This window comes from Oxyura jamaicensis, chromosome 3 (assembly GCF_011077185.1).
Source record: "Oxyura jamaicensis isolate SHBP4307 breed ruddy duck chromosome 3, BPBGC_Ojam_1.0, whole genome shotgun sequence".
Classification (NCBI taxonomy): domain Eukaryota; kingdom Metazoa; phylum Chordata; class Aves; order Anseriformes; family Anatidae; genus Oxyura; species Oxyura jamaicensis.
Window position 1 is genome coordinate 60,239,615 of NC_048895.1, and position 9,438 is coordinate 60,249,052.

Sequence of the window (9,438 nt, forward strand, 5' to 3'; positions counted from 1 at the left end):
GAGATAAGGGCATACCTTGCAAGCTGACACTAGACTTTTCGTCTTTGGTTGTGTCATGACTCTTACTTTGTCCTTGAACCCAGAACAGGGCCCTAGAAGTGAGTCGTCTGCAGTACCCATTTTTCCCATAGATAAGAAAAATGGTCTACTCCAAGCAATTTCCAAGCAATAGCTCTGTTTCTTTTTGTATCCTTTTTGAGATCCAGAGTGTACTGCTCAGCCTAGTATAAAATGCCAGCCCTGCATGTGCTGACGGTGAGGCAGGTAAGAAGGAGCTGAGAGAACAAGAGGAAAATGTAAAGTGCAGAAGGTGCAAATCTGTAGAAATGAGATTTCATTAGTTCTGCTGTGGAATTACTTTTTTACTGATTTGTGCTGTTAGGATTTAAAGTGGCAGGAATTACCAGAACATAAATGTTATTGAAAATAATGAGCTGTCCTGCAACTTGTGAGCTTTGCCAGCAGTCCAGTAGAAATTGGACAGGCTTAAATAACTGCTATGGCACTACATCTTCTCTTCCTTCTTTCATGTACACAATAGAGATGAAAACCTGAATTGGGATCCTGTTTTCCAGATTTGTTCTTCAGATCAACTAAGTCACGAGCATGTTCTCCTGCTGTGATTATCTAGGGGTCCAGAAACCATGGTTAAAGCAGAGCAGTGGGATCTCCTATGGGAGACCGAGCACTCCCACAGTCCGTGCTGTGCCTGTCTCATCTGATGGCAGGTCTAAATCCCCAGTTTGCTTTGATAACAGCTGCATGGTCTGTGAAGCTTTGAATAAGTGCTGGGTATAGCCAAACAGCACACGACTAGATCCAGGCAGCCCTGGGCCACTGCAGTGCCCATGCAGCAGCACCGGCCTCGGGGCCAGTCCCCTGCCACACCCTGCAGTTTGCCCAGTAATGTCTGTGCTGGGATTTCCCAAACTCCTCTGGCTTTCTTCCTGCTGTAACCTGGGCTTGCCTTCAACTTATTACAGTAATGCCGGGCCTGAATACTTGGTGAATCTGGCCAGCAATGCGTTTCTTCAGCTGCAGCATAGCGGTGACTTCTCTGTCGGTGGAGCAGGATTGCTCAAGGCTTGTGGCTCTCCAGCCTTTGATGTTTGAGTCTTTAGGAACACAGTGATTGCATTGCATGGTGTCGGCTTTCTGTAGCTCTGGGGAATTCCCAGGTTTCTGCAAGACTTTCCCTATTAAAGTCCCCTGGTTTTGCTCGCCCCTGTCCTCCTCTTGGGTCACTTCCAGACTTCAGGTATGGGGCTCGCGCCTCTGCTGTGGTTTTGGTGCTGTCCGCTCTTGAGGCCTGGGCCCTGGACAGCTACATTGCAGCTGTCTATGAGCACAGCGTGCTCTTGTCAGAGGACACTGAAATGCCTGCTTCTCCTGAGGAGGCCTTGATGCTGATGGACAGAAACATGGATGTTTTGGAAGTGGCCATCAAAGAAGCAGCCAGACAGGTATGACCTAGAGACATTGCTTTGTTCAATGTTCATCATTTATAAGGGGGGGAGGGAAATGTCATTCTTTGTTTTTGTACGTTGGTACTACGGTGCCCACAGCATTGTGACTCCTGAAGATGGCATTTATGGCTGGGTGTTCACAAGGGAGACGGTGTACCCTTATCTTGAAGATATTCCAGACCTCCAGGTGGATTCGATTCCATGTGCTGATCCTGAAAGGTATCATCTCTGCTATGCAAGGGGGAATGGTCTGGTGGGAAAAACAGCTGTGTTTAGGATTGCTAATGGTCCAAGGCATTTAAAATTATATACAACTGCCGTGTGAAGAAGACAGGTTTGACGTTGTGCAGTTGCCATTAGTAGCTTCAGACAGCTTCCTTTGTCATTTTCTCCATAGGTCTTTCTCACTTTAATTCTTTTGGGTTTTGTTAGCATACTCATGAAGGTCAAGATTTATTTAAAAGTGGAAAAAAAAACCTTATGGATTTTGCTATTTCATAATGCATTCCATGCGTGGTGTAGAACATTTCTATGATTCTATGTTTAAGATTTAGGAATATTACAAATATAAGTGAATAAAATTACTACTACTACTCAAAGCTTATTCTGCACTATTTTAGTTTTATATTTTTTTGATCTTGACCCTAAATGAACAAGAAGTATGACATGGTGACCTTTTTCTGCTAACATCTTTTTCTTCACAGAGTGGGTGGTTAGGCGTTGGATCAGGCTGCCCAGGGAAGTGGTGGCCTCCCCATCCCTGGTGGTATTTAAGGCACGTGTGGACATGGCACTAAGGGACATAGTTTAGTGATGGAACTTGGTAGATCATGTTGATGATTGGACTGGATGATCTGAAAGATCTTTTCCAACCTAGATGCTTTTATGATTCTATGATTTGGTGAAGGATAATGGAACACAATGCAGAAGAAACAAATCCTGAGATACGTCAAGATGGCAGCTGAATTGCTAACTGGAGCAGAATGCTGAGATTAGCCCATATGTCACTGTCACATCAATGCTCTGCTATGCAATGGCAGCAGAAGGGAGAATTAGAGGGTGCAAAGATTTGCTTTCATTGTGACAAAACTGCTGTGGTCCTCAGTCTTTTGACATGAGATGAAGACAGAGTATCAGCATCCTAAGTTTTGAAACAAAAACACTGTGTCCTGTTGAATAACAGAAAACAACTATATTGTATTAGGAGTGCCTTGAACCTATTGTGATCTGTAGCCTTATTTTTGGTATTTATACTGATTCATTGTTTTTGATGTCTTACTTCCTTCTTTTCCTGCTGCTTAGATTTGCTCCTTCACCAGTGCAGAAAAGACTGAGCTGCCTGGCAAGGAATAACTCCATCTATGTGGTTGCAAATATGGGAGACAAGAAGCCGTGTAATTCCAGTGACCCAAGGTGCCCAACTGATGGTCACTACCAGTACAATACCAATGTTGTCTTTTGATTCAGAAGGGAAACCGGTGGCTCGTTATCACAAGGTAAGACAATTCTACAAAGTTTAGGAAGTGTATAATCCATGGGTGATTAAAGATTTGGAACAAAGGCTACTTCCCAGGCTTACGTGTATTTGTACGCAGAGTCGTAATTTAGCAGGTTTCACATGGTGAGTAAAAGCCACTGCTTTAAGATACCTTCACTCCTGCTATTCTGAAATTAGTAGCAAGTAATTAAATGAAATTAATTAAACTCAGACCTCTGCTTTTACTGTTTCTCAGTAGGAACTGACACATGAAATATTAAAACTTTAACATCCTAAATTATTGCTAACTAACTACAATCTCCTTCACTGGTATAAATCAGAACCATGAATATTTGTGCTTAACTACTCTTACAATGGTAAGAATTATTTTAAAAATTAATAAGTAACATGTTCACAAAACATATTCTCCGTTATTTGTATTTAAGTGAATAAGTATTATAATGAATATTATTCTGAATCAAATAATCTGATTTCTAATGTTTTGTTTTTGTTTTCTCATTTCTTCCTTTCCACAAACAGTATAACCTTTTTGTGACAGAGAAACAGTTTAATTATCCCAAGGATCCAGAATTTGTGACTTTCAATACATCCTTTGGATATTTTGGCATTTTTACTTATGCAGACATACTCTTTCACAACCCAGGTGTGGTCCTGGCAAGCAGATTTCAGGTTGACACAATTCTATTCCCAACTGCTTGGGTTAATACTCTTCCACTTTTGTCGGCGGTCCAGTTTCACTCAGCATGGGCTATGGGAATGGGTGTCAACTTTCTTTTGGCAAATACGTGCAACTCCACTTTAGGTATGACAGGTAATGTGCTATTGGTCTAATTAACCTTGTTCATGTGGATAACATTGTATCTATTATACCTACATAGTCCATTTGACCTGGGCTGACATACCCATAAGCTTTAGGCAGGGATCACCCACTAGATCAGGTTGCTTAGGCCCTGGTCTTGAACACCTCCACAACCTCTCTGGGCAGTCTGTGCCAGTGCCCCACCACCTTCTGAGTGGATTAGGGCAACAGAACTTGTACAGATAAAGAGGAAATCAAAATATGTTATGTAAGAACTGAACTCAGAAATGTTTTAAGATAGCTGGGACACCTTTAGTTGTTTGTTAAATGCTCAGTTCTGAGATTTAGCGCATGTGATTCTACATCTTCTGACCCAGACCTTGGTGTTTATCCGAGTTTTGTTAATGCGAAGTGCCAAAGTCTTTTCCTCCACTAGGTGGAAGCCTAGTGCTGAGAAATGCTCTTGTAAGTCTTGCAAATACTGCTTCTGGACTGGTGACCTTGTGAAGTTTTCAATGTATAGTTTTACTGAACAGATGGTAGAAGTCAAGCACAAATTTAATGCTACTTGTTAATTCTAACAAGTGAGAGAAATATACTGGTGTTGCTAGAAAGCATTTTTGAACTTTGCCTTCCAAATGAAAGCAAATATAGTCCATTGCTGTTGTCAGTCATTGATGATCCTAAGCTAGATAATTCATATTCTTTATGGATAGGTTTTACTCTGGGATTTCAAGATGCATCTGTGTGAATAACTTGCATAGAAGTGTGACTTTTGGTGATTTCTTTTCCTTACAGGATTGTTTTGAATTGACAGCATTACCATTCACTTTAATCAGAAATACTGATTTCAGAAGAAGCTAAACTTTATTAGGAATATGTATCTTCAACCTCTTAAATCCTGTATAACGGCATAGTGTACTAATCTTACTACTTAAAAGAAACATCAGAGTTTAGTCTACGTTCCGTTGATTGCAAAAAGCATTAGATCAGGACTGTAGTGTATAAAGGCTTAATTCAGTTTCAGAAGAGTCTGGTAAACATTAGAATAAAATTTGGCACATTTAGTTAGCGAAGACTGCTTACTTGTATCATAAACACTTGCTTTCAGATTAAAATCTTCCTTTTTTTGTGTGTTTGCAGGGAGTGGTATTTATGCCCCAGATGGTCCAAGAACATATTATTATAATACTGAAACAGAAAATGGTCACCTTCTTGTGACAGAGCTGAGTTCACGTCCACGTCTGTCTCCTGGCTATCCTCCTGCTGTTAACTGGAAGTTGTATGCCAGCAGTATCAAATGGCTTCCAACAAATGACCACTCTTTCAGTGGAGTTGTTTATCATGATCTCTTCTCCTTCACTGAACTCACTGAACCTGAGGGAAATCGTGTGATTTGCCAGAAGGACCTCTGTTGCCACCTGAGTTACAAGATGACAGAGAAGCAGACAGATGACATTTATGTTCTAGGTGGCTTTGATGGGCTTCATGTTGTTGAAGGAGAGTATTATCTGCAGGTAAAGGTTTTCTATTCTTATTTGGACAGGCTAAAACATTCTTTTTGCAGCCCCTTTGCATTTGTCCCATTTTTGATTGAGGTAGTTCAGAAGAAAGCATTTTTATGCCCCTCTCAAAACATTTGTTTTCTTCACAAGGTATTTTGACTTCGTTAGTGATGTTGATTCTACTTTTCTGTCTATATTATGAATGATGAAAATCAAGACTCTGAGTTATCTCCTATGCTCTAACACTTCAGGGTTTCCATTTATGTGTACAAAAGGGAGAGAAGATGTAAGAGATCTTAGTGTCTTCATAGGGATGCTCTTGTCACAAGAGACATGGATTTTGCCATTGTGCTGATGTTATTCTGTAATGTGCAATTATCTTACAAGATGAAGAAACTAAATTACAGATACAACCTTTGTATCCAAATGGCTTGCCAGTGTATTGGTTCTTTTAAATTTTGCTGTTAGACTTTTTATTAATATTATATCTTGTCTGCTTGTTTCTAATTAATTGTAATTTTAATCATAATATTAATCAAAATATTGAAAATCCAACTCTTGATTTTTGAAAGCTTACTGGTACTTTGATTTTCTGTATCCTTTCTCCACAGGTATGCACGCTGCTCAAGTGTAGGAGCACAGACCTGAGCACATGCGGGCAGCCGGTAGAGACTGCGCAGACCAAGTTTGACATGTTCTCCCTCAGCGGCACGTTTGGCACTACCTACGTCTTTCCAGAAGTCTTGTACAGCGGGGTGCAGCTGGCCCCTGGGGAATTTGAGGTAGTAAGATACCCTTGGGAGTTGTCAGCCCTGTAAAACAAATGGTTAAAAAGTCACTATGAGACATGGAAGCAACTTGGGAGTTATCATTGTCCTCAGTTTCAGTAATTGGCTTGAGTACAGCAACTCCATTTCACAATTCTCTTATCACCTGAACAAATAACTGGAACTCTTACGGGCTGTCAGGAAATTCCCAGATCAGCCCATATTTCCCCCCAGTTCTCCTAGAGTAAAATGTTTCCAAAGACAGAATTGGTATGGCCTCAAACACGGTAGTGCCATGTAAAAGACTCATACATGCCTTGATTTGTCTTTTTTCTAAGACTTCTCTCAACTACGTCCACATCAATGAATGTTATTTTGTGCTTGTCATACAATAATATTACTTTATTCATGTTCCCGTTTACTGTACTTTTCCATAACTAGGTACTAAGTGATGGACGTGTGATAAGCTGGACTGGTACATCTGAGCCAGTTTTGAGTATAACACTCTTCGGGAGATTGTATGAAAAGGACCCTCCACACACAGAGGAAGCTTCACCATGATTTCACTGCAGATGCTTTAAGATCTTGTCTGCTTGTTTCTAATTAATCGTATTAGTTAATTGTAACATTTACGTTAATGCTAATACACACAATTATAATGACATTCTGTTTCTCAGGTTGCACTAACAACATAGTCATTGCACATTGATTTGTTTACTTAATTTCGCAACAAAAATAAATTACTCTGCTAGACAGTTCTGTATCTGTTTTTATATGATAGCTTTGGGTTGTCATAGGCCTGACCTTTTTCCCACTGGGAACAGGGGACATAGAAAATGAAGTCCACTGACTTTAGTGGTATGGGATCCATACCCATAGTAAAGGAGATTTTGAACTCTTCAGGACACTGGTAGGGAGGGTCCCTTATGAGTCAGTCCTGAAGGGCAGAGGGGTCCAGGAAGGCTGGATGCTCCTAAGGAAGGAAGTCTTCAAGGCACAGGAGCAGGCTGTCCTTGTGTGCTGTAAGAGCTGGTGGGGAAGAAGACTGACATGACTGAATGGGGAGAGTACAAGTTGCTAGCATGTGTAGGGACAAAGTCAGGCTAAAGCCTGGCATGAGCTCAACCTGCCACTGTGATAACAAAAAAAAAAAAGTTTTTACAAATATATTAACAATAAGAGGAGGGCCAAGGAGAATCTCTATCCCTTACTGGATGCAGTGGGGAACACAACTACTGAGGATAAGGAAAAGGCTGAGGTTCTCAATGCCATCTTTACATCTGTCTTTAATAGTCAGCTGACTTATCCTTGGGGTACTCAGCCTCCTGACCTGTCTGCAATGGGGAGTAGAACAACCCTCCATGATTCATGTGGAAACAGAGACCTGCTGCTCCACCTGGACTGCCACAAGTCCATGGAGCCAGGTGGGATCCACCTGAGGGTGCTGATGGAGCTGGTGGATGTGACTGCTGGGCCACTTTTCAGCATCTATTAGCAGTCATAATCAATCAGATAGGTCCCAGATGACTGGAGACTTGCAAATGTGACACCCATCTCTAAGAAGGGTCATAAAGAGGATCCGGGAAAATACAGCAGGCCTGTCAGCCTGACCTCAGTGCTGGGGATGGTTGTGGAACAAATCATCTTGACTGCAATCACATAGCATGTGCAAGACAACTTGGGGAGCAGACCCAGCAAGCAGGGGTTCATGAAAGGCAAGTCCTGACTGACCAACCTCATCTCCTTCTATGACCAGGTAAGCCCACTGGGTGGATGAGCGAAAACCTGTTGATGAAGCTTACCTAGACTTCAGCAAATACCTTTGACATGGTCTCCCACAGTATTCTCCTGGAGAAGCTGGCAGCCCATGGCTTGGACAGGTACACTCTTTTCTGGGTTAAAAACTTGCTGGATGGCCACCTCCAGAGAGCGGTGGTGAATAGAGTGAAATCCAGCTGGCAATCGATCACCAGTGGTGTTCCCCAGGTGTCAGTGTTGGGGCCCATCCTCTTTAATATCTTTATTGATGATTGGGATGAGGGAATTGAGTGCACCCTCAGTAAGTTTGCAGATGACACCAAGCTGGGGGGAAGCATCGATCTGCTGGAGGGTAGGAAGGCCCTGCAGAGGGACCTGGACAGGTTGGGTTGATGGGCAGAGGCCCATGGGATGAGGTTCAACACGGCCAAGTGCCGGGTCCTGCACTTTGGTCACAACAACCCTATGCAGTGCTTAATGGGTGATATTGGAGGTAGGGGGATGGTTGGACTAGATGACCTTGGAGGGCTTTTCCAACCTTAATGATTCTATGATTTTAATCAGAAGTCAGTTCCAGAACACCATTCAGCTCCAACTCTGAATACTCCCAGTTCTAAAACAGAGAAAAGTAACAGAAACTTTGAACTCAGATGGCTGAAATTTGAATTTATCATTTACTTTGAAAAAGAAAATAACCCTCTTAAAAATGCAGCTTCAAATCAGATAGTCAGGTGAGCACACAGGGTAATATGTCAACATGCCATGCCCTAAGTTGCAATTGAAGGAGGCTACTTGATCTTCCTGACCACAGTTTTACAGTGTGGAACATTTCCATTCCACATAACTATTGATAACTATTGATAACTGTATCACCTTTTTCAAGCAGTCAGGTGGATCCATGTCAAAAATTCTCAAAGTGAACAGTTTCGCAGGAGCATATCTGTCTCCCAGTTGAAATGGTTGCTGATGCTGATGTGAGGAGAGTCAAGAGTGCAGGCAGGTGCTGGCAAAGGCTAGCTAATAGCTTGAACAGACCAAACAAGCACAGGAGGCTGTGCTGCCATTCAGCGAGACCTGGACCGGTTGGAGAGATGGGCAGGAAGAAACCAAATGTGGTTTAATAAGAGCAAGTGTAGAGTCCTGCACCTGGGAAGCAACAACCGGACGTATCAGTACAGGCTGGGGGATGACCTGCTGGAGAGGAGCTCTGAGGAGAAGGACCTGGGGGTCCTGGTGGATGACAGGTTGACCATGAGCCAGTAATGTGTCCTGGTGGCCAAGAGGGCCAATGGGATCCTGGTGTGCATTAAAAGGAGCGTGGCCAGCAGGTCAAGGGAGGTGATCCTCCCCCTCTACTCTGCCCTGGTCAGGCCTCACCTGGAGTACTGTGTCCAGTTCTGGGCTCCCCAGTACAAAAAAAACAGGGATCTCCTGGAAAGAGTCCAGCAGAGGGCCACAAAAATGATATGGGGCTTGGAGTATCTTCCTTACGAAGAAAAGCTGAGAGACCTGGGTCAGTTCAGCCTGGAGAAGAGAAGACTGAGAGGGGATCTGATCAATGTGTATAAATACCTGAGGGGTGGTAGACAGAAGGATGTAGCCAACCTCTTCTCAGTGGTTTGTGGGGATAGGACAAGGGGCAATG

At 42.7% G+C, this 9,438-nt stretch overlaps 1 pseudogene; it reads left to right on the top strand.

Moving 5' to 3' along the window:
• Positions 1 to 1,129: 1,129 nt before the first annotated feature.
• Positions 1,130 to 6,791, top strand: LOC118164054 (annotated as a pseudogene).
• The last annotated feature ends 2,647 nt before the right edge of the window (positions 6,792 to 9,438 follow it).